Here is a 27,428-nt window from a genome sequence, read left to right as displayed (position 1 = left end):
TGGTCTGAATTTGTAACTCTCAGCATGGGCTTGCTCAATATCCGTGCGCTTATCGCATCGGTTATATGGGCCCTTAAATATATTACTATTATTGAGTAGAAATATACATTGCGATACATTAGATAAAAATGTAATAATTGATTCAATACTCAATTAAGTGTAACACTAGAATATGACAATCGTTTTAAACATCGTCATCTTTTAATGGTTTGTACCGTCTATGTCAGCCGTTGCATTGCCATGATGTCGAGCGAATCGAATCAATCTTTACCTGATTTTTAGCGCAATTTCTGATGTTACCAGAACCCAAATTTTATAATTTTTTACCTATTTCAGAATTCAAGGCGAATATCCGTGGAAGAATTTTTGTAGACATTTCCATCAAAGAATATGCTCAGCTTCTCAGGGCGTCTACTACCTTAACATTAAACTGAAGTACCAAGAAATTCAATTTTAAATAGAATAATCCTGAAAATCTCAGAGAATTCGGATATCAGAATTTCATTTTTAATCAGATTAAGTTGGACTAATATGGACTTCCTTGAATATATTTATAGGATGTTTGGAAACATTTCTTACAAAATTGAAGAAACCGAGAAACGACCAACAGTGCTTTGAAAATATGTTGGAACTGTTCGAACAGTTTTTGTTATTTTCTGATCTTGAGATCAGATCTAAAACATATTTTGCAATAGAATGATTAAAAGTTTTTGAAGATTACCGAAGCACTTTTATGAGATGTTAATAATAAATCCTTAAGAAATATTTCTAGGCATACTTCTACCGGAATGTTTATAAAATTCCATAGACACGCTTCCTAGAATAGCTACAGAAATCTTTGGTATTTCTTCCTTTTGAAGTTCGCCTATGATTTCCAGAGAAACACCTATAAACAGAATTAAGAAAGTACAAAATATTTTTTACGAAGCTGGTACACAATACTCCTATAAAAAAATTCTCGTGGATCACTGGTAGACATTTGTGGCAAAATACATATAGAGGAATCCTGACGGCATTCTTAGTGGAAATCTTGAAGTGCTTTTATCTGATCCGTTTGTAGATTATACATTCTACAGTAGGTTTAAGAGAAAGGTCTAAGATAAGTTCCTATGTGCATAGAGACAGAGAGTTCCTAGAGAAGTTTCCTGTTGACAAAATATTTGAAAAGATTCAAACGAATTTTAGAAAAAAAAAACTCCGGAGTAAATTAAGAAGGATTATTCTAAAGAATTGATGGTGGCATTCTTGGCAAAAAATTTGATATTATTTCTGACGAAATTTCTTAACAATTTGCTCTTTAATGTTCAAATAGCTCAAGATTACAAATACTCAGCAACAATCATTTCAAATTAATAGGTGCTAGTCAAATTCAAAAATTGATGGTAGCGTATTATAATGTATTAGTTGCTATTAGGAAGCCGATTATTTAAACCTTTTCAGCATCAAGAAGTGTAGAATTAGCTTTATTTAAAATACACAGAAACAAAAACCACAAAAAAAAATCAGCGTCAAAGCCAATAGGTTATAGGCTGATTATCATGAAATACCAGCAATCTTGATATGAAACGCCTTGCTTGTTGTGTCCAGATGAGTAATTAAGTCCTGTACCAAAGTTAAATCAAATCTTACATAATTTGAACCAATCTTTTGAACATCTCCCTACTAGTCTGGCAACCGAAGGTGGAAAATAGCGCATACGTCAAAAGAGCAAAACGACAGACAGACGAAAAGTCAGTCAGAGCCCATCGAAGAAAGACAGCGAAAAGTAAGGCGATCACTCCGCGAATCAGCAGCGCCACACAGTCACAGTCAGTTCAGTTCAGTGTCAGGAGAGCCTAGCAACGAATCACAAGTCGAGCGATATACGTCGTCGTGGGAGTGCGAGTGTGTGAAGAAAAAAATGTCTTGAAGAAAAAAAAGTCACTTTTAACTTGCGCCGATTAGGAAATGTGTAATGTTTTTTAAAATTGCTGTTCAAGGTGAAGATTTTTTTCGTGAAACTTACAGAAATGATCCCAGTTGGTTTCGGGATCCTTGCTGAGCGAGAAATTGGTGCTGGTTTGGTTTGGTTGGAAAATAATCGTGAAAATCTCGCCCTTTTTGGGAAAAGGCCACAGGTGAAGGAAAAGAAAGAGCACTCGAACGAGAAACAGGAAGAAGAAAAATCCAAGTGTCTAGAGGAAAGGAATAAAAAAGTGAATCATGATTTCCGAAATCCGGTTGGAAAAGCGACAGTAGGCCACCCGTAAAGGGCATATCCGTCCGTGGTCACAAGTGGAAATTTTCTGCAGTCAGTCGTATTATGACGAAACTGCGTCTGTGGCACATTACTGCTGGTACGGAGCAGTGGATTGCAGGTTTCATCGGAGGATCGACGTCGTCGTCGTCATCATCGCAGCATATTCGAGGTTTGGTGGTTGGTGGCATGTACAAATATAGGAAAATTCCTGTCTCCTTAGTCTGCTGCTCTGGGCAGCAGCTACCAGAGGGCAGTGCACGAAAGTTACACGAATATTGTATAGTCAGAGTGGCAAAATAGCAACCAGGCAGGCAGGCAGACAGACGGACGGTAGCAGCGAGCTCTGATGATCGTGGTCGGTCAAGTCAAGTTGTCTGGGCAGTGGTGGAAGATCGACAAGTTTTTGCGTTACACGTATACAGTTCTCGCCTGCTTGAAGCAAAATGTTGGATAACGATCGCAGAGAAGGTTTGCGAAAACGTCCGGACGCTATTTATAAGCCTGAGTTGGGAATAAAATGGTTGGGCTTACAGAGCACTGCGTATGCCAACAATGCAACAACATTTATAAAACTGTAGGCAAATCCAAGTAGGTATTAACATAATTGGTATTTATTTGCGTGGCTTTTCGACCCTAGGTGAGTTCACCACGACATAGGGTAAATCAGGTATTTTGGACAGGCTGAGGACAACGCTAGATAAGTGATCTATTTAAATCCTTAGACACTAATTGATACTTAGCGTTTCTTAAAAAAAATTAACGAATGCAAAGTACCTAAGCTGTGAAAATTACCACTTTCAACCACTTGTAAAAAAAAGCATTGTGGACGTCGAATGTAGATTTTGGATAGGTTCCTTATCTCAAGGTATAGCCTAGAATATTGATAAATGAAAAAAGCAGATTGAAGTAATCAACTTTTACGGTAAATTTTAATATTTCTTAGTTTACTAGATAACTATTTTAGTAGAAAACTATTGCAGTTTTTTGTCTGAAATCGAGCAAATTCGTTTGACTCTCAGAATACTTAAAGTATATGCAATCACATGGCATCTCCGTTCCACGTAGTTGATCAGATATGTTAAGAATTATGTTTGGGCAGCTCTCAATGCTTAGAATTATAAATTCAATGAGTGTACTCAAGTTTCATCCATCCATCCATCCAGCGTTTCATGTATCAATTTAAATTAACCCTAGTCGTGCATTGGGGTCTTTATGACCCCCCCACACTATGAAAGCGATGTGAGCATCAGCTAATGCACGAAGACATTTAAACCATCATGCAACAATAATGACAATGTCGCAACCTGAATTTGTTGCGATAATCCACCCAATCCGGCATACCTAGGTTTGTCCCAACTTGATCGGAATAAAATAATGATCGTTCATCACGAGTTTTGAGATTTTCAAGCCTTGCATTGAGATTTTCGAGAGCTAACTTCAAGTTGGTAAACACTGCAACACTTCTTTAGCTTCTATTTTGCCACCAACAAAAAAAATCGCGATCATGTCATTGTCTGTTACCAGTTGGGATAAAGAGTAACCTCCGCGCTTTCTTTGTTGCTTGTTTTGTGCCTATTTGGCCAGAAAATTATCTTTTCTGCAAAACACCATATTTTTATGGGTTTTCTGTTGAAGCTGCGTGACAGTTTGTTTAGCAAGGCTGAACCCATTATTCTCCGACATGACTCTATGTCTCACATACGATTATGCAAATGTCTCGTTGAAAGATTAAAATCTGATTTCATCACATATTTGTCTTTGAAACCTTGTCATATTTAGAAAAATGTGTTCTTTTAAGGTTTAATTGTAAAGTTATCTTACCCTTTATTATACTTTTCACTAGTTACTGATATTCACAGAGAATTAGATCATTAATAGTGCTACAGTACCATAGGAGATCACTCACACTGTGTTTTCATAGAACGGAATTTTGTCCTATTATAACAAACAGATGCTACTGATCTCCCTTATCATAGATCAGCAGTCTAATGCACGCGCCCTGTCGGATTTCATAATCCTCGGAGAATACTACCACTTTTAATAGTATTCCCACAAACTAACCCCACATTATTGTCCCATCGAGGATCTGACTGGGCTCATAACCCCCCTCAGGGCACTGCAATAACGCATAAAGCGAAAGAGAGCCTATAGCTCTTTACCACAGCGGGTTAAGAACAACAGAACATGCTGATTATTCAGGTCTCTGAAGTCAGTTTCACAGTGTTTATCGAATACTCGGAAACGCAGTTGCGCAAAAACTGGACAGTTACATATCAGAACAACAGAATATGCTGATTATTCAGGTCTCTGAAGTCAGTTTCACAGTGTTTATCGAATACTCGGAAACGCAATTGCGCAAAAACTGGACAGTTACATATCTCGCGTTTAGTATCATACGGGCGTAACTGCATTGATCGATTTCTCTTCATCGATTTTCTCTTCGGGTTATTCCGGGAAATACGATCAATGTTCGGGTGATCTCTCCGTGTGTTTCGGTGAAGGACGACTAGAGCTAGCATCCTAAACAATAAAAACAATCAAAAATGATTTCCCGGCTAAATTATTAAACAAAGAGAAAATCGATGAAGAGAAATCGATCATTGTAGATACGCCTGTATGATACTAAGCGCGAGATATCATATGATATGAAGTTCCATAATCGGATTCACAGCTATCACATGCAAATGAATCAGCTTGCTGAATATTCGCCATGTGATAGCTGAGTCGGCAGTGGCCAGACAATGCTTTGACCAGAATGCTGCAATTCTGCTTTGACAGATTTGTAAGATACTTCGCCACCCTTGGAGATGGCTCAGTACAATACAATTTGGTTTGACGACATGACTCCAAACTATTCCAGTATTGTCTGTGTTGAGTAGCAGCCCAGGTGTGAATCTGAAGCTTTACCCAACACATCGATATCGGAAGAGCTGGCTCAGTGCCAATGAAATCATGTGATGCTCCAGTGCGAGCTCATCAGACAATTCATTTCCAGCGATGGAAGAATGGCCAGGTTCCCATACAAGGTGAACAGCGTTTGCTGAATTCAGCTCCTCGATTTGAGTTCGACAAGCGATAAGACCAAGAGTTTGCCGAAGCAAGTGATTTAAAAGCAGCCTGGCTATCTGAACAGAAGTATATTACTTTGCCCATTACGTGCTGCTGAAGTGCTGATTGCACTCCGCACATAAGAGCAAAGATTTCGGTCTGAGAAACGGTGCAGTGTCTACCAAGTGAGTAAGACTGATACAGCCTTAGCTCACGAGAATAAACACCAGCACCTGCTCGACCTTCGAGAAGGGAGCCATCAGTGTAACATACGATGCCGTCTGAAATACTTCTCTCCAGATAACCAGATGTCCACTCTTCCCGGGAAGGAAATTTCGTGGAAAATGTCCTATATGGAAAATTACAAGCAATTGTAAGATCACTTTGGCCCAATTCACCAATTCACCAAAAGTAGACCGAGTACCCGTAGACGGTAAGTGTAAGAAGCGCTTCTTGTTTAAAATTAATGTGTAGTGAAGCAACGTCAAAGAGAGCTTCGAGCGCTGCCGTGGGAGATGAAGAGAACGCTCCAGATATCGCCATTAGGCACATCCTTTGGAGATGGCCTAACTTTGATTGGACCGTTCTCATTTCACCCTTTTGCCACCACACAAGACATCCATAGGCCAATATTGGCCGAACCACAGTTCCAGTAAATCCATTTGATATACTTGGGTTTAAGACCCCAAGTTGTACCAAATGTTCGCCGACATTGCCCGAAGGCCATACAAGCTTTCTTGATTCTGAACTCAATCTGAGGTGTCCAGGAAAGCTTGGAATCAAGAATAACTCCAACGTACTTTACCTGTTCAGTCACATCGATTTCAGAATCAAAGAGACGCAAAGGTCGAACGCCATCACGGTTCAACTACAAGAAAAGAAAATACATCAGGTTCATCCGGGGAAGTGTGCGCTGAATAAGCATTCCAGAACTTCCTCATCAGAGGAAGTCATATATCGCCATTTGGCAAACGAAGTTCGTTCACTCGGACATCCTTAGATTTCGCAAGGATTTTGTGTAACCGACTGACTTCACTCAAACTGGAAACATTTGTACAAAGGTTTCTCCAGCCGAATCGTTCTGCAGACCGGAGAGCTTTCCTGTAGGCCTTGCGAGCCGACCTGAAAGCCTTCGAACCAGCCGAACGTTTTCTGTTCCAACTCTTTCTACATTGTTTCCTGGGTTTCGCCAGATCAGAGTTTCACCAAGGGGTTTCTCTTGTAATCTTCGCAGACCGTAGAGGCCACGCTTCTTCAAAAGCTTCCATGATGAAGGTCGTTGTAGTATCAACGGCATCATCTAAAATCACTTGGAGTGTCAATGGATGGTGAGTATCCATGAAATTTGACCGCAACCAAATCAGTAAAAAGATCCCAGTTTGTTGGTCGGGGATTCCTGGAACGCAATGTTTTCGAAGTAACATTTAAATGTTCAAACAAGATGTAGCGATGGTCAGATAAAGATTCTTCATCTGACACACATGCCAATTAGTCAGCTCGTGACTAATTCTACTAGAGCAAAGCGTTATGTCTAACACTTCCTCTCTAGCAGTTAATGTTAATGTCTGAGCAGCCCCAGAGAGGCAGGGAATTGTGAGGGCCAGAGCTACAATGTTTAACGCTCTTCTTATCGACTCGCCGTTTTGCAGCTCATGGTATGGTGGTCACGAAGCTCTACTAATAACATTTATTTGTTAAAACTTAACTAAAGTTATGTTAATTTACTACTTTCTAAGGATCTTGTGAAGGTATAGAGTTGAACAGGATGTCTAATAAGTAGTGGTTTCCTTTTCAATATCGACTATAAGGATGTAGCCGGCGCTCTTAAATAAAATCAAGAATCATCATAAAATTAAGTTTGGTTTACACCTCCAGCCGCATAATCCTGAAAAGTAAAGTTTTCAATGAGGTCATGCGCTCGAGCAATGCTGAACAGAGTTCTTCTTTCACAAGGCCATTTCCATAATAAAAAAATAGGAAAACTCTGAAAAACTCATACCTTGAATAGATATGCAAATTATCCTTCTGCATCCTTTGGAAATGAGTGCATTATGGCAGTGCTTGGTTGAAACCATTTGCTCTAATTTCTCAAAGCCCATTCATTCTCGCTCATACACAGCCATGCTGCTGCAAACTCGCTTGGAAATTATGCCGTGGCGTCGTCGTCGTCGTTGCATGCACGTGCAGCTACACCGAGAGGTGTTAGATAATTCGCCGCTTAATAGATTGTATCTAACTGCACCAGTTTTACCTTATCACTATAATCGTGATAGTTTCGGCGCAACAAAAAATAACTGCATAGCATGCACAGAGAAACTTCTTACCGTTGAGAAAGTGAAAATGGTAATGGCACTAAAGGAAGTAAAAGGCAACGGAGTCGTAATTATTATCTTTCCTTCCTGCTCTTGCTCGCTTTCGACCCTACGCTGGCTGACTGGCTGGCTGCCACAGACGGACACTGTGTCAGTTTCAATTATTGGAGCTACCTTCTGCTGGTGCCGTTGTTGTGCGATTACATCAGCGAGGGAGGAGATGGCTCGTTTTTTTGGTATACATTTGAGATTGAGTTGGATTATTACATCGGTTAATGAATGCTGTTCATTTGGATTATGTTCGTGATTTTTCACCGTGTACCGAATATATCCTTCTGTTTCTTAAGAATTTTCTTATCAATCCTACACACTTAATTTAGAATGCCGAGTCTCAGTTCATGAAAGCCGAGATTTGCACAGCCGAGTAGTCAGCTAAATGCTTTCATGAGATCTCAGCTTACAAATGCCGAGAATCAGTATATCACACCCTGTTGCCAAGCAACCAACCATCTTGTTGGCTGAGTCTCGGTTAAATTTTAGAAACCGAGATTTGCACAGCCGAGCTCGGGAAATAAAACTGAGTGTGTATATACATAGGTACATGTTCGAAGTTTTTCAATGTTTTTATTAATACTCAAACTTTCGTTTCCTTTTTCGCTCAAGTGGGACAAAGCCTGTTTTTCAGTTCAGTGTTCTATATTGGAATGTCTTGAGTAAGACAATCAAAGTATTGTACTACCTATGACATTACAGAACAAATCTTGTCACATTGAATATGTATACCGTATTTTACCCTAATGTTCCTTCATATATTCAAATATGTTTGATACTGTGATTCCAGGTAGCCTTGCATTTCTCTTGGAGAATAATCATGGCTTCCTTACCAGAGATTTTTCAAGAAATACATCGAGAGATTTAACTAGGCATTTTCTCTTTAGATTTCTCTCAAGTAACTTTTCCAAAGGCAATTCAAAATTCAAGACAATCGAGCAATTTAAGCAAGCTTTTCTATAGACATTCTTTAGTGTTTTTATATTAATTTTTTTTCAAGGATTTCCGAAGTAATTTATTTGAGAATCCAACAATATTTCACCACTTAGAATCATCCCTCTAGGTATTTCAATTGTATTCTGTCAAGCATTCAAGGATTCCTTCAATAATTATTGTAGGGTAAAAGCTCCCTTAGTGGAGGTAGTACCAATAGTGGTGGTAGTGGCAATTTAGCATTATTTCGACCAAAAAGCTAGCAAATGACATTTTTAATAGATGCATCATACCTAACTAATATCATTAATTCAGTTTTGTATTCAGGATTTGCCGAGAAACCTATTTTAAACAATTATTTTCCTTATTTTTTTGCTCCTATGCACCCATAGTGGTGCTAGTGTTCCTATAGTGGTGGGTCCCATAAGATTTCAATGGGATGCGCCACTATAGGAACCAATGTTAAATTTTACCTCCAAAATAGGAACCGTGTACCCATAGGCGCCAACTTATGTTTTTGCCCCCCCCCCCCCAATATTTGACGATTTTACGATTTTCCCTTACAAAAAATCAGAAAAACCTGACTTTGCCCCCCAATAATTAGACCAAGTTGGCGCGTCTGCGTGTACCTATAGTTAATGCAAGTGGTTTGTTAAAACTGAAATAAACAATGGTTTTTACATTTTTTCTAGCAAATTTAAGTGAAACACTACCGCTTAAAGTTTTCAGACTTTTTATTTTGTGGTATTATCAATTTTATTCAATTGTTACAAGGAGCTACTAATAGCACCACTTTTGGTACATTTACCAAATTACCTTTACAAATTTCTTCACGCGATTTTTTTTTCCAAACATCCCCCGGAGATTTTCCAGGGATTGCACTAGTGCTAGTAGCGGATTCTCGAGAAATTTATTCAATAATGCCCTATGATTTTTCTCCGGCAATTTTATTTGACATTTCGCTTTGTATGCAGATGATCTTAGGTTCAACGTAGTGCCCTAGCTGACAAAAGAGTTGTTATGAATAGAATATATATAAATAAATATTCCTTTAGAATCCGTTGGGAATCTCTACCATAATTTAAGTAGGATTTCATATACATATTTCTGCCAGAGTTTTCCTCTGACAAGAACTCTGATATAACCTGGCACCCGTGAGATTTTTTTCCATCCACTTATTAGGCACATTGAACCGAAAGATAGAGATTCCTTTATCAATATTATTCCACCTCGTTTTGCCTAGAGTAGAACATTTTTACAAGCATCGTATTACTTTACGGTCTTCGACTAAGTTGTTGTAACCTACCTTCCAATAAAAAGTGACAATGATTGAACACTTACAGCGCTAACTAGTGACAAAAAATTTGAACTTGTCTTTTCCGCTTACATTTAGTCGATTTTTTCCAATTTTTTATCTAATTAACTTCTATCTAAGCAACGACCAATAATAACACAGCGTAACAAGAATTAACTTTTGGTCTGTCTCAAGAGCAAACTTATGTGTCTCTGACAGATTTTGGGCAGCCGAATCCGAATCCGGGCTCAGATTTGCTCTAGCACGTCACAATTTTGTGCTATACCTCAATGTATAGGGCAAAATATGCGATTTTGGCTTTTTTGACTGCAAGCCATTAAGCACGGATTTTTTTTAACCAATCAAAGGATAAATTGGTCAATTAACATCTAAATTAACGACTCATGCAAAATATTTTGTTTTACCAAATCGAATTTCATAGTTTCAAGTGATTTCCCATTCATAGGCTTTCGTCCATATAAACAAATCAAAATTTGAATAGAGTGTCGACTTTGCCCAGCACCCCCTCCCCTCCACTCCCCCAAAAAGTCTACGAATTATCCCCAAGTCAGTATTCCGTAATGATTGGATATTTCCTGCCTGATATGACGGGAATTAGCGCATATGATGAAGTAAATTTTTACCCTATTTCGTAACGTTCGTGGATCGATGCAGTTCGCTCTGTGTTCAACATCATCAGGAATAACAAATAAATTTTGAGTAGTATCTTATAATCAATATCCCTAATAGATAAAATAGACCCACAAAATATGTAGTTTTGGGTTTTTGTGTGATGCTAGTGTTTGTTCAGTCTGTCCAATCTCGAATTAAAGACGTTAAGTAAAAGTAGATCATTGCAATACCCTGATCCACCGGATACAAAGTACCCAACTAACATTTATTGTGAATGTAAACGTCAACAAAGCGTCCCCAATACGGCTTGATGCTGAGTTACTGTGTTGTACATATGGACCGAAGCTTCTATGCAAACCCCCCAAGTAACCACGGTGCTGGAGCCTTATTGCATGCAGATATACGGTGTATTTCGAGCAATCATTACTTTACATGTAAACTTAAGGTTGATTTAAAGTGGAAATGGGCAATACAAAATCAAATTATGATTATACTGGTATAATCTTAATTCAGTCGCATTGTGTGTTCATGTAAAGTAATGATTGCTTTAAATACACCTTAAATCTGCATGCAATAAGGCCTCAGCACCGTGGTTACTTAGGCCTATACTAATTAATCTGGCGAACTTAATCCACATGTATATGCTGTGCGAGCAGCTTCTATGCCACCAAGCTATAGCTCTTTTCTCGGCTCCTATGTAACCACTAACTGAATAACATCTTGAAAAGGCGCTTTTTCAGCCTTTTCACAGTTGTTAAATAATAGTTATACAGCATCCCAAAATTAATCGATCAAATATATTTAGGTTATGGATATCGGTGACGCAATACATGTGGAACTGCAATTATCGCTTTTAAAATTGAATAATTAAAGTACTTGCCGCTACTTGGAATCGAACTCCCGATTTCGTATCCACTGGTCCCGATGATGTTCTCACTGCCACACTGCTATATATAAATAACATAGAAAATAGTCCGTTTTGTTTTACTCCAGACAATGCTTTATAGTTGTGCCACAAGAAACCTTACCCAACTTCATCTGGCTGCATAAGCTTGTGTAACGTCAAACGCAACAATGTTTACATTGAACAAGCTGCGTGGTTGCGCCAACAGGTTCTTAATCGCAGCTTCTAGCTGAAAGAATGTTCTTTAAACAGCTACGAAGCGCTGCTGTTTTGTGTATTTGGCAACATTTCAAAACGTACAGTATAAGGCAACTGGTTTATTGATTAGGTAGTCAATTTGCACATCTTCCGGTAAATCTTCCGAAGTTGAATTAAAGTGCAATAGAAGCAACCCAAAAAATTTCACTGCACAGAGATGGATAGCTGTAAAGTATTTGTGTAGTAGCTATATATCCGGCTTAAAGTTGGTTTTGATAATAATGTTTACATCCGACAAGCCGTGTTGGAACATCAACAGTTTCTTTATTACAGCTTTTCGCAAAACAACCTTCAAAGCGCTGCTGGTTTGTGGATTTGCCAGTGTTACGAATTGTACTGTATAGTAGCAGCTGTTTTGTGACTGAGGACTTCTATTTGATTTGTTCAAGTTTTCACATCTCCAGGAAATCTTTCGGAACTTGAATAGAGTGCAGTAAAGGCAATCCCAGTGACAAGTGATTGATTTCCTCAAACAGAGTTTGATAGCTGTATGGTGCTTGTTTTGCAGCCGTGTATTAGCTTATGGTTTATATTTGACAAGCTTCTCTTTTATTCAGCGTTGACTGCTTCAACTCGATTGTTACACAACAGAAAGCATATAACTGAAGCTTATAGCGCTGAAAATGTTAGTCAGGTAGTTTTTTTTCTGAAATTTGTAACATAGCCTATTATACGTTCAATAGGCTGCTCTAGTTTCAAAAAATGCTTCTCATGATTCGACCTCTTTTGTTAGAAATTCCATTAAACGTCATTCAATTTGCCTTATCGTTGAAACATGAGCAATTCAGCGCTTGACATGGTACTCTTACATTGTATTGCGAGCTTTATTACACAAAAGAAGCGCTTCGGTTGCCGAAAGCTAGTACTTCTTGTATATATAACCAGAAGTTTTTTTAATCTTCTACCAACTCATTTAATATTTTATCGTAGTCGTCGTTTTTTGGTAAACGTAAGAATGAAAAGCATTCAACGAAACGTACACTTTCCTATATAATATCCACCTTTCGGCGATGTCGGAATAAGCTGAACCTCTCGTCAAATGTTGGAGAAGGGAAAAATTCCAATAGAAGATACCACCGGGTACACGGTGGTGGTACACTCATACCAAAACCAAGACCACACTCCTTCTGATGCTCGATTCGGTAGACTCAATGGTTGGTGCTGTGGTGATGCTCCTGCTGCTCTACGTGTACAACATACACTTCAACAACCGAAGCCAGCTATAGTGCAGAGTGCCAGAGCGGCAGAGACTTGCTCTAGCTGCGGTTTTGAGAAGATTGCTATTAGATGAACCGTTTTGTATGTACTACTCCGTTTTTTCCATCCATATCTGTCTCCTGTGATGGTTGCTCCCGGTGTGCATTCCCACGACCAAATCAAGCAAAAGCGAAACCTTGTCGTCGGTCGACAATGGGGAAAGGGTCATCTGCTACCTCCTCGAGGGCTGAGAGCACAGTGGCAAAGCGGAAATTTCTTTCGTTTGGTTATAACTACAAGCGGAAATTGTAGAAACCGTATAACCCACTACCGTATTACCCCGCTAATACGACACCGACTGTTGTCGTATAACCGGGGTATACTTTTAATTCGACAAACTAGTCACCCTACACCACCATGCTCATTGAATTTTGGCAACTCTATTTTTGTTTTTGTTTTGATTTCCGGATTTGTTATGAAACAAAATTTCATCAAATATTGCTGTGGTGCGAATGAAAAGCTCGTTCTTTCTACGATTGTTGCCATCCTCAGTTCATTCCGGTTGGTCTCCAGGCGGTTTGGGTGTTGAATAGCACCAACTAAGAACTTCCGAAATTTACGGCTGCAAGAGGAGTTGCTGCGGGTGCGAGTATAAGCGCAATATCAAACTGGTTTGCATTTACAGTGTACATCGCTGTGACATTTGAACACTTTTTAATTCGACATGTGTCGTATAAGCGGGGTACGAATTAAAAAGTGTCGTATTAAAACGTGTCGAACCAGAGGGGTAAGACGGTATACGATATTGTTTTTTTTGGCAACACGTAGACGTAGCTGTAGACACGAACGCCTACCCTTTTGAATTTCCACTTTTGCTGTTTTCGCTTTCTGTTGCTAGTCACTGGCACTGTCTGGGCGGTTGATTGGATGCTTGCTTGCGCTAGCTTGATTTGCCACCTCTTGGAGGATTTGCCATAATAGGAAGCAATCATTCCAAGACACAACTTTGCTGTTGCATGTGTGTATATAGATGAGAAAAGTTGTGGAGCTATTTTTTTCGCTTTCGGTGACTTAAATGCCACGAATCCGTCCTTCAGCTTACCAAGACAGTAGTGGGTCAAGATTGATTAATTTCTCCTGGGGATTGTCATTCGTTCGTTCATTCGTTTGGCGCATTAGATAGTAGTATACGTGCGTCGTATGGCGCGGCTAGTAAGCGCCAACGTATTGCTAATGCTTCTTAGAGATTGACAAAGAAATGATCGAGTGGGGGGACGGACGTGCCCGATGGTGTGAGCATTTAGAAACTTACACTCATGTAAGCCGCTGGGGAATGTAACGAAAGAAAACAAGATTATCACGCTCTGTATTCCGCTGATATGGTTCGTGAGTTATGACTTTGTTGCAGTTGTTCGTCCTTGGAATCGATAGTCTATTGCACTTAGCGAATAGCGCAGTGCTGTTCAAACTATTGATTAATTCATTAAATTGTTCTCAAAACTGGGGGATCATCATCTCAATCTTGTTTGTGCAATCGAAACGAAATTCTAGTTGAACAAAATTGTTAGTAGTCTGTGACTGTCGTAAATCTGCAAAGTAGCGTAAGCGTCATTGACGATTTTTAGCAAATGTTTAGTTACTATCTGTTATTATGTATAAAACTTTCGGTCATTCTTTTGTTTCATGGATGCCAGATAACCTTCTAGATCTTGCATTGCATCCTTATATCTGCTATGCCACAGTGTTATTATTTTACCAGATATACAGTCCGGTCTCCTATAAGACGCTGCCACCCACTTTGCGCCCACCGTAGTGCCCACGTTGTCTTTCAACGAATTTAGTTCATTTTCGGTATGTGACTAGCCTATAATATAAGGTACACCGGGGCAAGTTGAAACGGGTGGGGCAAGATGAAACACGAAGATTTGAAATAGATTTCAATACAATTTGGTAATTTATCCTTCGCTAAAAGATTGTTTGAATCAAAAACTATGTGTTATGGTGATCAAACTGTTTATCATCATTAGAAAACATAATGTTAACCCGCTGTTTCATCTTGCCCCACCCGTTTCAACTTGCCCCGGTGTACCTTAGCCTTACTGCAGGCAAAAAAACAACTCGATCGGATGCAAGGCAGATGAGAAATTGCAGTGGGCAGCGTTGAGTGGCAGCGTCTTATAGCAGACCCGACTTATACCAAAGGACATCGAAATTTTAAATGGTGCTGTGTTGACATCACTTTGCAGAATTACAACAGCTGAGTACCGTAATCTGGGGGGAAATTGATCACTTTTCGTCTATTCTTTCCTATTAAATCAGGTACAATGCATATGATTCAAAACAAATATTTTTTAAAATATGTACCGAATAGACCTCCATCGAACTCCATTGACGAAATTTTAACAAGGAATTACAGGATTTTGGAGAAAAATGTTCGAAAGATATACCGTCAAGGCGCCATTCACCGTGGGGGCTCCATTCACCGTGTGCCTTCGAATATTTTTTCATTATTTCCATATTATGATTGAATGATATGACAATTTCCCTTCAATTGCACCAATACAACACTAATGTATTGTTACCATGTCAAAACGCTCATTAAAAACTTTTAAAAGTATCATTTTGACACTAAACTGTGTTTACATGAAGCGGGTTTCTGCTCGTTCACTGCATTCATAGTGAAAAATCGAAAACTGCGCTAAGGTGATTTAAGCGATAAACTAAATGTAGTAACGTTTTTATTGCACCAAGAAGCAATTAAATTCACATATCAGGTATGTATTTTGCATTACCGAAGTAAGTTTAACAAGAAAGTACGATTACTCGTACTTTTTAATTGAAACAAAAAGGCACGGTAAAAAGGTACCCTAAAAATCAATGGTCTCCATTCACCGTGCCCCATATTGTCCCATATATCTAGAAAAAAATCGAAAATTTAAACATTCGTTTTTCTAATAAAATCTTGCAAGTTATTACTTGAAATGAATTTAAACGAAGAAAATTCCCTTGGCTGGGTTGTTTTGATCATGTTTAAACAAAGTAGAATAAAATTTCTCATACACGATGAATGGGTCCCTACTACCACGGTGAATGGTGACCTACCACGGAATTAGGCGACCCTACTACCCTTTACTAATTGTACTATATCACCAAATTTTGTGAAAAATTTTCTACTTCTGTGGATATTGCTTTAATTTTAACCTATAATGAAGGCAATTAAAAGCGGCACCAACAATGTTTATAAGACTGGTGTCAAATGACAGCCCTTATTTGCCCCGAATCCTCTTAGATCCACGGTGAATGGTGCCTTGACGGTAATTTCAAAACTTTGAATTCGGGCTATATAGAAATATGGACTTTATTAATGGGAGAACACTTGGTCGGCGTTAAGTCAGACCGGACCATCTGTTTTTCAATGATTTTGGGGATATGCCCTGTAAGCACTTGGGATATCAAATCGGGCGCATTATTTTCTGAAAAACTGTAGTTCATTTATGTATTGACCCATCTCCATCAAAGAAACGTTGAAAAGTTCAGAGTTATCGAATCCCTTCGCTTATCTTTACCTGTCCAAAATATCGCGTAGTCCACTCTGACTGAACGCCGACCACTTAGAACAGTGATCAACAAACTGCGGCACACGAGCCGCATGTTGCTCTCCAGAAAGTGTTGTGCGGTCCGTGGACTGGTTTTGAGATGGCTTAAATGTGGCTCGCTGACATGATGACAATCGGAAATTTTAACATTTGTATTATAATAAACATAAACTACTGAACTACCATACATTTCTTGAATAAGTTTTCAACAGAGGTGTGAACAAGCTTTTTTTTAATCAGTATATTAACCCGTAGGCTACGGGGCTTACTAAAAAATCAAACCGCTTTCAAAAACGCAAAAATCAATGTTTTTAATGAAATTTTGAGGTTCACTTCATATTGAGTTGTAGTTACAATAATGTTAGGAATCTAAAAAATTGGAGACACTTGGACAGTTTTATTCCGGTGGACGTCTAGGTAAGAAGGAGTTAAAATTTCATATCCTTCCTTTTTCCAAGGCCTCATTAGTAGGAATTAAAATGATTTGACCTGAAAAATGGTTAGTTCCATGTACCGTAAACCGAGGTCAAATTGATCAGCGGGGTGAAATTGATCATTCGGGTACTACATTGTAATTCCATACTAGGAACTCTTATGCGTCGTAATGATCTTAAACTTTTTACGTCATCTGGTTCGTAGCTGTCTAGAGATGAGTGTAGACTTTTATTTTTTAGAAAAAAGTTAGTTTTCCTTATTTTTTCAAGGAATTTGCAATGTATCTCTCATTTAGCTAAAATCATTGTTACTAAACAATCGATTGCTAATAGGACTTCCCGTAAATTCTCTGTTTTAACATTTTTGTGGACCTTGGTTAGGAAGTTTTGTAGCTAATCAGCACATGAAATAGTTATAAAAAAGTTCATTTTATGATGAAATAGTCATTTTTTGTGATAGAAATCACTTATTTCAAATTAAATTGCCTACCTTTAGGCGTTTAAGGGGAAATTTCAAAATTTATTTCTGCATTTAAAGTATTAAATTCACTAGTTGTAAGATTTTAAACGCGTTATTCGGTTTTAGAAAAGCAAAATTAAGAGGAGAAGGAAATTTTCCTTCCCAACCGATGCTTATTGTATACTGATCAATTTCGCCCCAAAGTGGCATTTCCAATTTTTTGATATTTGGTGTTATTTAACTTAAAGTTTAAATTTGTTGAACAAAATTCTGTCACATGGTTCCATGGAGATCTACATAGTAGGGGAGACCGAGGAGACTTGATCCCTGGGGAGACTTGTTCCCCCCATATTTGCTCGGAATCAAAAACATTTTCTTCTAGCATATTTTTTCCAAAACTACTCCTGGACAAACGACTATGTTTTGGCTACAAGTGATTTTGATTGTACATTGCATTATTTTTTAATGGCTGATGGTTTGTTTTCAGTCCTTCAGAAATCTTTTAGGCGATTCCGAAAAATCTCAATAACTTTGTGAAAATTGAACCAAATCGTGTCAAAATTTCACAGCACATAGTTTAAATAAAATACTTTCAAACTTATTTATTCAAATAAGGCTGTTGTTAACATATTTTAATTAATTCAGCTTAGTATACACAACAGTGACATGGGGAGACTTGATCCCTCGAGGATTACACACACATTATACATGTGAAAACTAAAATTCTAATCGGAAGCCCCTATTTACTTGGAATTCTAGTTTATTCAACGATATAATATGTTAGATAATTATAACTTTAGTACAAACCAAGAAAAGGGGGATCAAGGCTCCCCCTCATTTTGAAAATACCGTAAACTGTGGTGTAGTTGATCAGTGGGGTAAACCTGATCACTCAATTACCCATGGATATACACACCAAATTTTTTTCGCTGAAAATCAGCAAAGTTTTGCTGAATTTTGCCGAGCTGAAATTTCAGCAATCCGTTCAGCAATAAAAATTGCTGAAATTTTCAGCAATCTCGGATGTCATCGTAAATGTCAAAAATTTACTGAAAAATTCAGCAAATTTTTGAGGATTGCTGAAAGTTCAGCTATTTCGTCCGGCGTGAGATTTGCCAGCATATTACTGATGGATTTCAGCAAATTGGATCGAAATAAAAGTAATTCGCTGTTTTACTTGAAATCAACTGGGAAAAAAGCATACACTTGATTGATTTCCAGAGTTTTATTCAAAATTAATAATAAGTGTTCTGTTTATAATAGCTGGATCGATTGTTGCTTTAATTCAGAAGCATCTCGGGAACAACGTTGGATCGGCAAATAACTTGGTTGCTTGGAAATTGTGGACATTGTTTACCATCTGAAACAATCATTTTCCGGAATTAATAACAATATTTTGTAATGTAGTTAAACTTTGATACATACCTATGAAAAGGTGTAACACTTTATTATGATTTATTTATACAGATTTTTACGCAATTTAATGTTGTAAATATTCCTAAAATAAGAAAAAAACTCGGATTTTAGTTCCCGCGAAAACACACGATGTGCCGATTTTTTTTATTTTGACAGATGGTCGGCCGAGGTGGCGAGCGGTCGGAATAATTTGCTGAAATTTCGGAAATTCAGTCGACTTTACTGAATTTCGGCAAACACAATCGGTTTACTGATTTTTTCAGTAAAGTATGTGTTTGCTGGTTGTGCTTCAGCAAAGCATTTTGCTGAAACCTCCAAACGGTTTTTGGTGTGTAGACTTTCAAGGAAGTTACCATTTCATTATAATGTTACGTCATTGGATTGCGAATGATTAAAATAGAATTGTTGCTTCCTTGAAAATCGATATCCGCGAGTAATTGAGTGATCAGGTTCACCCCACTGATCAACTACACCCCAGTTTACGGTACGGCATACCCTTAAGATTTAAGAAAATCTTACAATTTCAAACACTCCATATTCATCGAAAATACAAGAAAACTCGAAAAGAAAATGAATAGGAAGACTCTGGAATTTTTCCCTTTAAATAAACCATGTGCTCAAAGGGGGATCAAGTGTCACCCATTTTTGAAAAATACATCATAAGACATGCCTCCATAAAAACACAGTTTTGAAAAAATTAACAACAATTTAAAGGCATTCTGTTGTGTGTTAACTTGCGATAGATGTTTACCTGTCTTTTTGTATGGAAATCGGATCTAGTTTTGTGTTTTTTTCTGAAAGTTTCGGGTGAATTAAGAAAAAGGGATCAAGTCTCCCCAGTCTTCCCTACTAGTTTTACAGAAATTCTTTTGGCAATATTTGAATTGGCACTGATGTTATCGGCAAAAGTTGTTTTAAAGTGATCAATTTGACCCTGGATTACGGTACTATTGTATATTATGTCGGGCCAGGGTGTTAAGAAGTTTAGAACTAGCATAGAACTTTTTCAAGGCTTTCAAAACATTTTCATGTTTGTGTCCAATTTCTGTGCGCTTGTAAAATGTTTTAATGCACGCTAGGTGTAGGTTTTTGTGTCCTAAGCTAGGTCTAGCATATTCAATTTAACCTTAACTAAAACTTGAGAGTAACATATAATTTTTGTATGAAAAATGAGAAGGTTAGAAGCAAAGGCGTGTAAGTGACATAAACTCACTTTCGAGTAAATGAGGTTTAAAGGTAAATCGACGCAATTTTCTCAGATTTATTGTAATTTTTCTAATTGTTGTAAAAATAATCTTCAAAAGCTTGAAATCTGAAAAAAAAATTGATATGCTCAGCTCAAAATCGACAAAATGGTCATTTACACACCTGGGTCCTTCAAATCATATTTTCCACGAAAGTTACACGATTTTGAAATAAATTGCCTACTTTTAGGCATTAGATGCGGGCCATTCCCGCAGTCTTTTTTTTTCAATTTTGGTCCGCAAAGACAGTTAGGCTGAGGATCACCCTGGGTGAAGGCACAACCTTGTGATCAGATTGAATGCTGTCAGGTTTCGGGGCTTAAATGTATCTTTACTCTACAGAGAAAGATGCACATTCGTGGTGCCAACAAGAACCGATGCTTTTCGTGATCAAACAAAGAAGCGTCACGGTCCTTTTTGTTGTTTTTGATATACATATTTGATTTCTATTTGGAGAAAGGAAGTTGATACACAATTTGTCTTTTTATTTTTTGAAATTTGTATTGACCAAGCTTCCAATATTGAAGACACAAGAACAAGAATCACAAGAGAGCTGTTCATGCTAGCTCACTGAAAATCAAGCACCATATCGTCGAACTTGTTTATTTTGTGTGAAAATGCGCAACAACAACAACAACAACACATTCTTTCACAGCTCAATAGGGCCTGTCCATAAACTACGTAGACTCTTAGGGGGGGACGGGGGGGTCTGGCCAAAGTCTACGCTCCATACAAATTTCGAAATTTTTGTATGAACAAAAGTCTACGAGGGGGGAGGGGGGGGTCTGAGATTGCCCAAAAAAAGTCTACGTAGTTTATGGACAGCGCCAACGCAAAATCAATCTCCCACCTTTCCTCACTCTTAAGGCCACGCAAAACTTATGAGCCGCATGGCTAAAGAGGTTGCAATGCCTACTCCCAAATTCCTCGGTGTATTATGGACACTGTGAGTTCTTGGACTTGCATTGGAGAATTGGCCCCATGACCCCCTTGCGCATCAATAAAATAAAATAAAATAAAGGACAGTTAGGCTGAGGATAACTGACTTAGTTTATGAAGAATCCTGAAAATTCCAAAAGTATTCTATATGATCATGCATGCTGAAGGTGACGGGTTCGATTTCAGGTAAACCCAGAAACTTTTAGTGAAGAAAATTTCCTTGAATTGAAAAATGGTCATTGTCAGAGGAGCATCTCAGTTAATAACTACTGTAGAAGTGCTCAAAGAACAGAGAGCACTGAGAAGCAGGCTTCGTCCCAGTGGAAACGTTACGCCAGAAAGAAGAAGAAAAAGTCGACAATTTATTTAATGATACGGCTTTCGTTTATGTCTAGCAATTCAGCATACTAAACCAAGATTTACTAAATCTAGATTCGCAATAGTTGACTTCGCCATAGAAACTTGTTCCTGGTTCTGAATCATCACTCCTAAATTTCACTTCCACCAACATAATCAGTACCGTAATTTGGGGGGTAGTTGATTAGCGGGGTGAAGTTGATCACTATGGGATCCTCGTCCATCAACCGCTTAGGATGCTACAATTATGTTTCAATGGAAAAACTTTTGACGTAAATCAATTGTATGAATATAGGGTGACGATGGGTATTATCGGTAGGTTTGTTCTCTTCGTCATGGTGTTTTTTGTGTCGGCTAAATTTTCTGAAACTTGGTCGAATAACTCAGCTTGGTTGGAAAGGATTTGAGGCCAACTCTAAGTTCAACAGCTTTCCAAAGAAAACCCATGACGAAGAGAACAAAACTGCGGAAAATACACAATTTCTCCTATTTGAAGAATTTTCGAAGGTTTTTATACCAATTGTGTCAGAATTCACATACAAGTATCGACTTAAAAATCGCTTCCCATCGACGCCTTGTATGTCAGATGACTCACAAAACACTTTTATTAATTCAAGATTTTTCGTCGCAGTGGCTTAATTTCCCCAACAGGGGAGGAAAATAAATGATAGGCTTATTGAATATGCTTATGAGTTTAAATTGATGTTAAAATATAAGTTTTATTGGAATATAGCATATTTTTATGAAAATACGATTATTTTTTTTAAGCAATTGCCTACCTTTAGGCGTTTAATGTGGGTCATTCTGTAACTAACAAGGATGGGATCATTCATTTGCAATCAGTTACATTCACTTGCTGTTAACTCGCTTCAGAAACATCGTAGCAAAAATCAATGTATGGAACACATTTTCATTTTTGTTTTACCTAAAACTTTGTAGAACAATGTACTAGCGTAGCATCAATAATTAAGTCAACAGAAACCAGCAAACACAACGACTTTGGTATGCGTGTGCGATAGGGCTGTGCATCGTGGCGGTTTATCGGTATCGGCGATACGCAATTCATCTCATATCGGTATCGGCGATATATCGGATTCCGAATTATCGATATCGTATCGATATCCGATAACTTTATTAAAAGGCAACACACACAAAAATGACGAATATGTGCGCCTTTTTATAAAACATATGTTACAAGTGAACATATGGGGTCAATGCTGTTGCTAAAATAATTAAATTTATTAACATTAAAATTAAACTATTACAAAGTCTGACCTTAACATTTAAATTAATTGGAAATATCGGAAATAGTCAGCCTTTATCGATATCGTTTTATATCGGTATGAGCAATATCGGATATCGTATCGATAAATTTGATCCGATAATATCGATATTATCGATAATATCGATAAATGCACAGCCCTAGTGTGCGACCCTCATGACATTCGGAAAACTTTCAGATAAAACTACAAGGTTAAATTCATTCATACATTGTTTTTTGATAGCATGCTTCTGAACCGAGATAGTAGCAAGTGAATGTAATTCTTTGCAAATGAATGATCCCATCCCTGGTAACTAATCAAACTTTATTTTATGTTTAGCATATAAAATACACCAGTTGTAAGAATTTTATAAACTTATTCAGATTCAGCATCATTAAGTTTAGTTTATTCAATAATTTTCCAATCTTAGAATGTTATGTCATTAGTTGATCTACTTCACGCCGGATTGAAAGTAACAAAATTTAACCATTTGAACATTTTTACAAAATGTAGCAGTTTTTTGTAAGAATTTCGTTTGCGGAACTTGATACAGTGCCACTCTGTACATGTTTTGAAAATATTTGATTGGTAGCATATGAATTGTTCTTGATTTTATAAAAAAAAAATAGACGAAAAGTGATCAACTTCACCCCAGATTACGGTTTTTGCAATGCTGACCTGTCACTAATTTAGATAATTAGGAGGTACAATATCGACAAATATACTAAGTACACCCAAATTAAACTATGTACTCATTTGCCTATACCCACACCCGTAGATCAGACAGGTTATATCATAAAGCCCCGGAACTGGTTGATAAATGTGGTAAAAGTTGAAAAACAAATTCAACTCACCTGTAATGAATACCTCTATCTGCTACCACATAACAGCAGCAACATTGTTCATTGCATAGTCGTACACTAAACACCGCACAATATGCATATGCTGTTATGGAAAAACAAAACTTCAAGCAGCCCGAGCCTTTTGATGAAATGTTTCCATTCGGCCTAGAGAAGGTCTCTTCAGGTATGTAGCCTATAGCATAGCCAAACCAGCGTCAATAGCTAGGCCAGTACTACTGCCTGGTGACGCGACGGGTTACGTCTATGTACGAGCAAAATCTCTCGACCGTAGAGCAATAGTGAAACTTTCACCTTATAGTTTGCCCCTATAAAGTCGCTTTTTGTGTGTGCCTTTTCGGTCGCGCCGATAGGTAGGTATGTGCAAAGTGAGCGACAACGTTGAGCGACTTGTTGATGGGACACGCGTTCAAAAGCAATGTTCAGCTTGTTACGAGTACCTGCCTGCCTACCAAACATTACCACTGTTTAGTGTTTTTTTTTTTGCTTTTTTCGTATACGGGTTCATGAGAATTGTGAAATCAAGTCGTGGAAATGAAAAAAAAAAATGTTAGTAGTGCCAACCCTCATCGTCTGACTTTGATGTCGATTCTTTGGTCATATAATGTGTTGCTACTTCGAGGGCGAATGCTTCTTCAAAGTACAATCTACTACTGCGATACATTTTACATGAATGAAAATATATTGTGAGGGCGGGTGTTAACCTGTTGATTGGTTTCTGTACTGAAAATATGTGACCTGTAACAGGGTTGGTTTGTGTTCTCGTACGGATCAGCCGGTAATTTCATAGATTAATTTCCAATCGTTATAGCCATTCTGTTTAAACTTGTCAGCAATTTGATCTATATTGATAATATTGATCAGAATCTACAAACCCAGATAAATCCATGCAGTAGCAAAATTTAACCCTATTTATCTCATAGAAGTACAGGTGATCTGTAGATTTTTGGTAAACGCTATGTAACCCTTTTAACCCCGAAGGGTCAATATGACCCCGGCGATGGAACATGTTCGAGGCGGGCTTGGGTACGGCAGTTGTGGTGAAACAATCGGACTCCAAAGGGTTGAATAAGTGTGGTTTATCATTATGCATGCGGGGATAAACCTGCATAAGGTTGAAAATCCCACAATAAAGAGTCAATACTAATAACCAATTGATTGATGCACCAAGCGGTAAGAAGAAGAATTTTGACATCCAAGCGGTGTGCCGTTTACATCCATCGACCAATCAGCGACGAGGATCTAATCGACGGCACACCGCTTGGATGTCAAAACTTCTTCTTCTTTTCGCTTGGTGCATCAATCAATATGCAATAGTTACTATCAGTGCTGCTAAATATCATGAACGTCACGTGACTTTCACATTAGAATATTGTGAATATTACGCCCCTAGCAAGACTAGTCAAACTCCGATATGTTTTTTGGTAATTATGTTTGGTTCACTATACTGCCGTGAATAGCATATTAGTCCCATGTTTGCTGGATTTCCTATGCAAATGGGACTGATATGCGATTCACATACTGTCGTTTGATGCAACTGATTCGTTATGAATTACGAATTCATAAAATGCACAAAAACATTGTTTTCATTTTTTTTACCTAAGAGACCTTCAGTTTAACTTTTAATCCAAGAAGCTCTTTATCCAAGAATCCACTTGGTGAATTGCAAAAGATTTTTTCCTAAATAGTTTTACTTGACCTTTGTTCTATTTTTTTTCGAGAGTTGCTCCGTTTCTTCAGGTGAAACCTGATTCTTATATCCTGATTTTAATATGCTGTCATAAAAGTAATTCAAGCAGTATTACTTATATATGAACCAGCAATCAATCTTCTATCGATACTTTAGTTTTCCTCTAGAAACTGGAGATTTGCGTCGTCAAAGTTTTGATGGAAATGATGATGAAAGAGACAGAAATTAGCAAAATTCACACAGTGTCCCGTACCACCTTAATGTCCTGAACTAACACGCAAACTTTTGTTAAGTCTAATGCATTAATGGGGCACGTTCGGTGTAGTGCTAGTTTTGTAGTATAATGAGCCGAATTTTAGAATATGGTGAGAAGGTCAGTTCTCTGTTTTTGCAATGAAATGGTGCAAAAAGCGTGGGTATTATGATTCCTTACTTAAGGCTTTTTACGGCATCATCACCATCGGCAGCCATGTTGGATATGTGATTCTAAATTTCAAAGTGATAATTCTCAGCCACGAAAGCGAATATGTGCATGAAAAAGTATAATGCGATATGCTCACTAGCAGTGATTGTGATGATACTTTTTCAGCTGCGTTACTGCAGAATTATCAGTTTTTTATCACTTCAAAAACGCGAGGCAAACAATCATTGAAAAGCAAAAAGTCAATGATTCGTATGAAAGCTCAGTGATGCATCATGACACCATAATTTGATGCTGTTTGAGCAAAACTTTGGATAACTATGTTGTTTATGTTGCAAGAAATGGAGAAAACAACAACATTGTTGCCCAAAGTTTTGCTCAAACGGCATCAAATTAGGCAAGGAATCATAATACCCACGCTTTTTTCACAATTTAATTGCAGAAACGGAGAATTGACCTTCTCACCATTTAGTATGGTGTAAACTATCAAATTTGATTTGGTTAAACGAAATATTTTGCATGAGTCGTTAATTTAGATGTTAATTGACCAATTTACCTTTTGGTTGTTTAAAAAAAAATATTTCCATGCTTAATGGCTGGCAGTCAAAAAAACCCAAAATCGCATATTTTGCCCTATAAATTGGGGTATAGCTCAAAATTCTGACGTGCTGGAGCAAATCTGAGCCCGGATTCGGATTTAGCAGCCCAAAATCTGTCAGAGACACATAAGTTTGCTCTTGAGATAAAAAAAATGTTGCGCTGTGTTATGGACACATTTGTTAATTTGGGTTCCACTTCGCACTATTTACATGCATTCCTTATGGGATTTGTCATAACTGGTACACTATGCCGAAATAGGGTGCAAGGAAGCCGAAAAGTTAAGGAAAATGATTTATTTCTATCATAATTTGAGAAAATTGTGAAGTTTGAATGATTGCAATCATCTTTTGTGAACGCGATCTGTTGTTCACGAAATTTTTCTTGTTGATTTGCATCTTTAAAGGATGAAAATCAACTATGGCGCACTTGAGGTACTATAGCCATAACTGGTACACTTAGCCTAGATCAAATCCAAAAAATCTTCTAAATTTTGTTAGAAACTCTTCCCTAAATTTCGAGTTATTAAAACTATTTTTTTAGAGTTTCCGGGGGAAATTAACAAGAATATACAGCCGGCACTTTTTGACTTTTTATATTACAGGATGTTCGGCAAAATATCTTGAGCAATTGCACAGAACTAACTAGTGCAAATGAAAAAAAAATGTTTTGCAGGAAGCTTAAGATTCATAGTAGTTGGATGAATAGCTACAGTGTTTATTGGAACTATAGCTTATCACATACACCGTGTCCAAAAAGTTCTCATACAAAATCAAATTGAGTTTATTTCACATCTGTAATTGGGATTTTCAAAGTGAATTTATTTATTGAAAGGCCATCTAACACTGATCAAATACAGCATATGTTTTGGAATTAATTGTCCTTTATCCTTCTCTGCTGATCACTTATGTGTCGTAAGTCCATTTCTGCTGGCACGCACGCCATTTCATATGGTATTTCGTCTCATTGTAACGAGTAATGGTTTTAAGCTGAAATAAACTCGGTTCCTACTCTCATTATTGCTAGTAGCAACTATGACCAGAAGAGAAAAAATATGAGATTCTGTGTTGGTGAAGTACGAAGCCGTTTTATTTTGCACAAATTAAACGTAAATTAAACAAAAATGTCCATTTACCTATTTTTATGAGATTTGTAGTGTTAAAGAAGCATGACTGTATTTTATCTTGTTGATTCACACTATTCTCACTTCTAAAACATGCTTGTATCCCTATTGTGATAAACTTTGTCCAAAATTTGCGTTTTATGATGTTTATCTTTAAGGC

The 27,428-nt window shown here is 37.7% G+C and overlaps 1 protein-coding gene across 6 annotated transcripts in view; it reads left to right on the top strand.

The window, feature by feature from the left end:
* Positions 1–27,428, top strand: part of LOC109430889 (roquin-1) — a 108,659-nt gene that overhangs the window by 777 nt on the left and 80,454 nt on the right. For 3 of the 6 annotated variants that reach the window (XM_019706973.3, XM_062852652.1, XM_062852651.1), the window contains one exon: positions 1,667–1,979. The exons of 1 other annotated variant lie outside the window; for it this stretch is intronic. The gene's annotated coding sequence lies outside the window, so the exon portion shown is untranslated. The remainder of the gene's footprint in view (positions 1–1,666; positions 1,980–27,428) is intronic. 2 more of the 6 variants (XM_029866126.2, XM_029866125.2) reach the window with 2 other exon arrangements.

The sequence above is a fragment of the Aedes albopictus genome, chromosome 2, assembly GCF_035046485.1.
Source record: "Aedes albopictus strain Foshan chromosome 2, AalbF5, whole genome shotgun sequence".
In the NCBI taxonomy this organism is placed as follows: domain Eukaryota; kingdom Metazoa; phylum Arthropoda; class Insecta; order Diptera; family Culicidae; genus Aedes; species Aedes albopictus.
The sequence above is the reverse complement of the archived record's forward strand: the minus strand, read 5'-3'. Positions and strand labels throughout refer to the sequence as shown.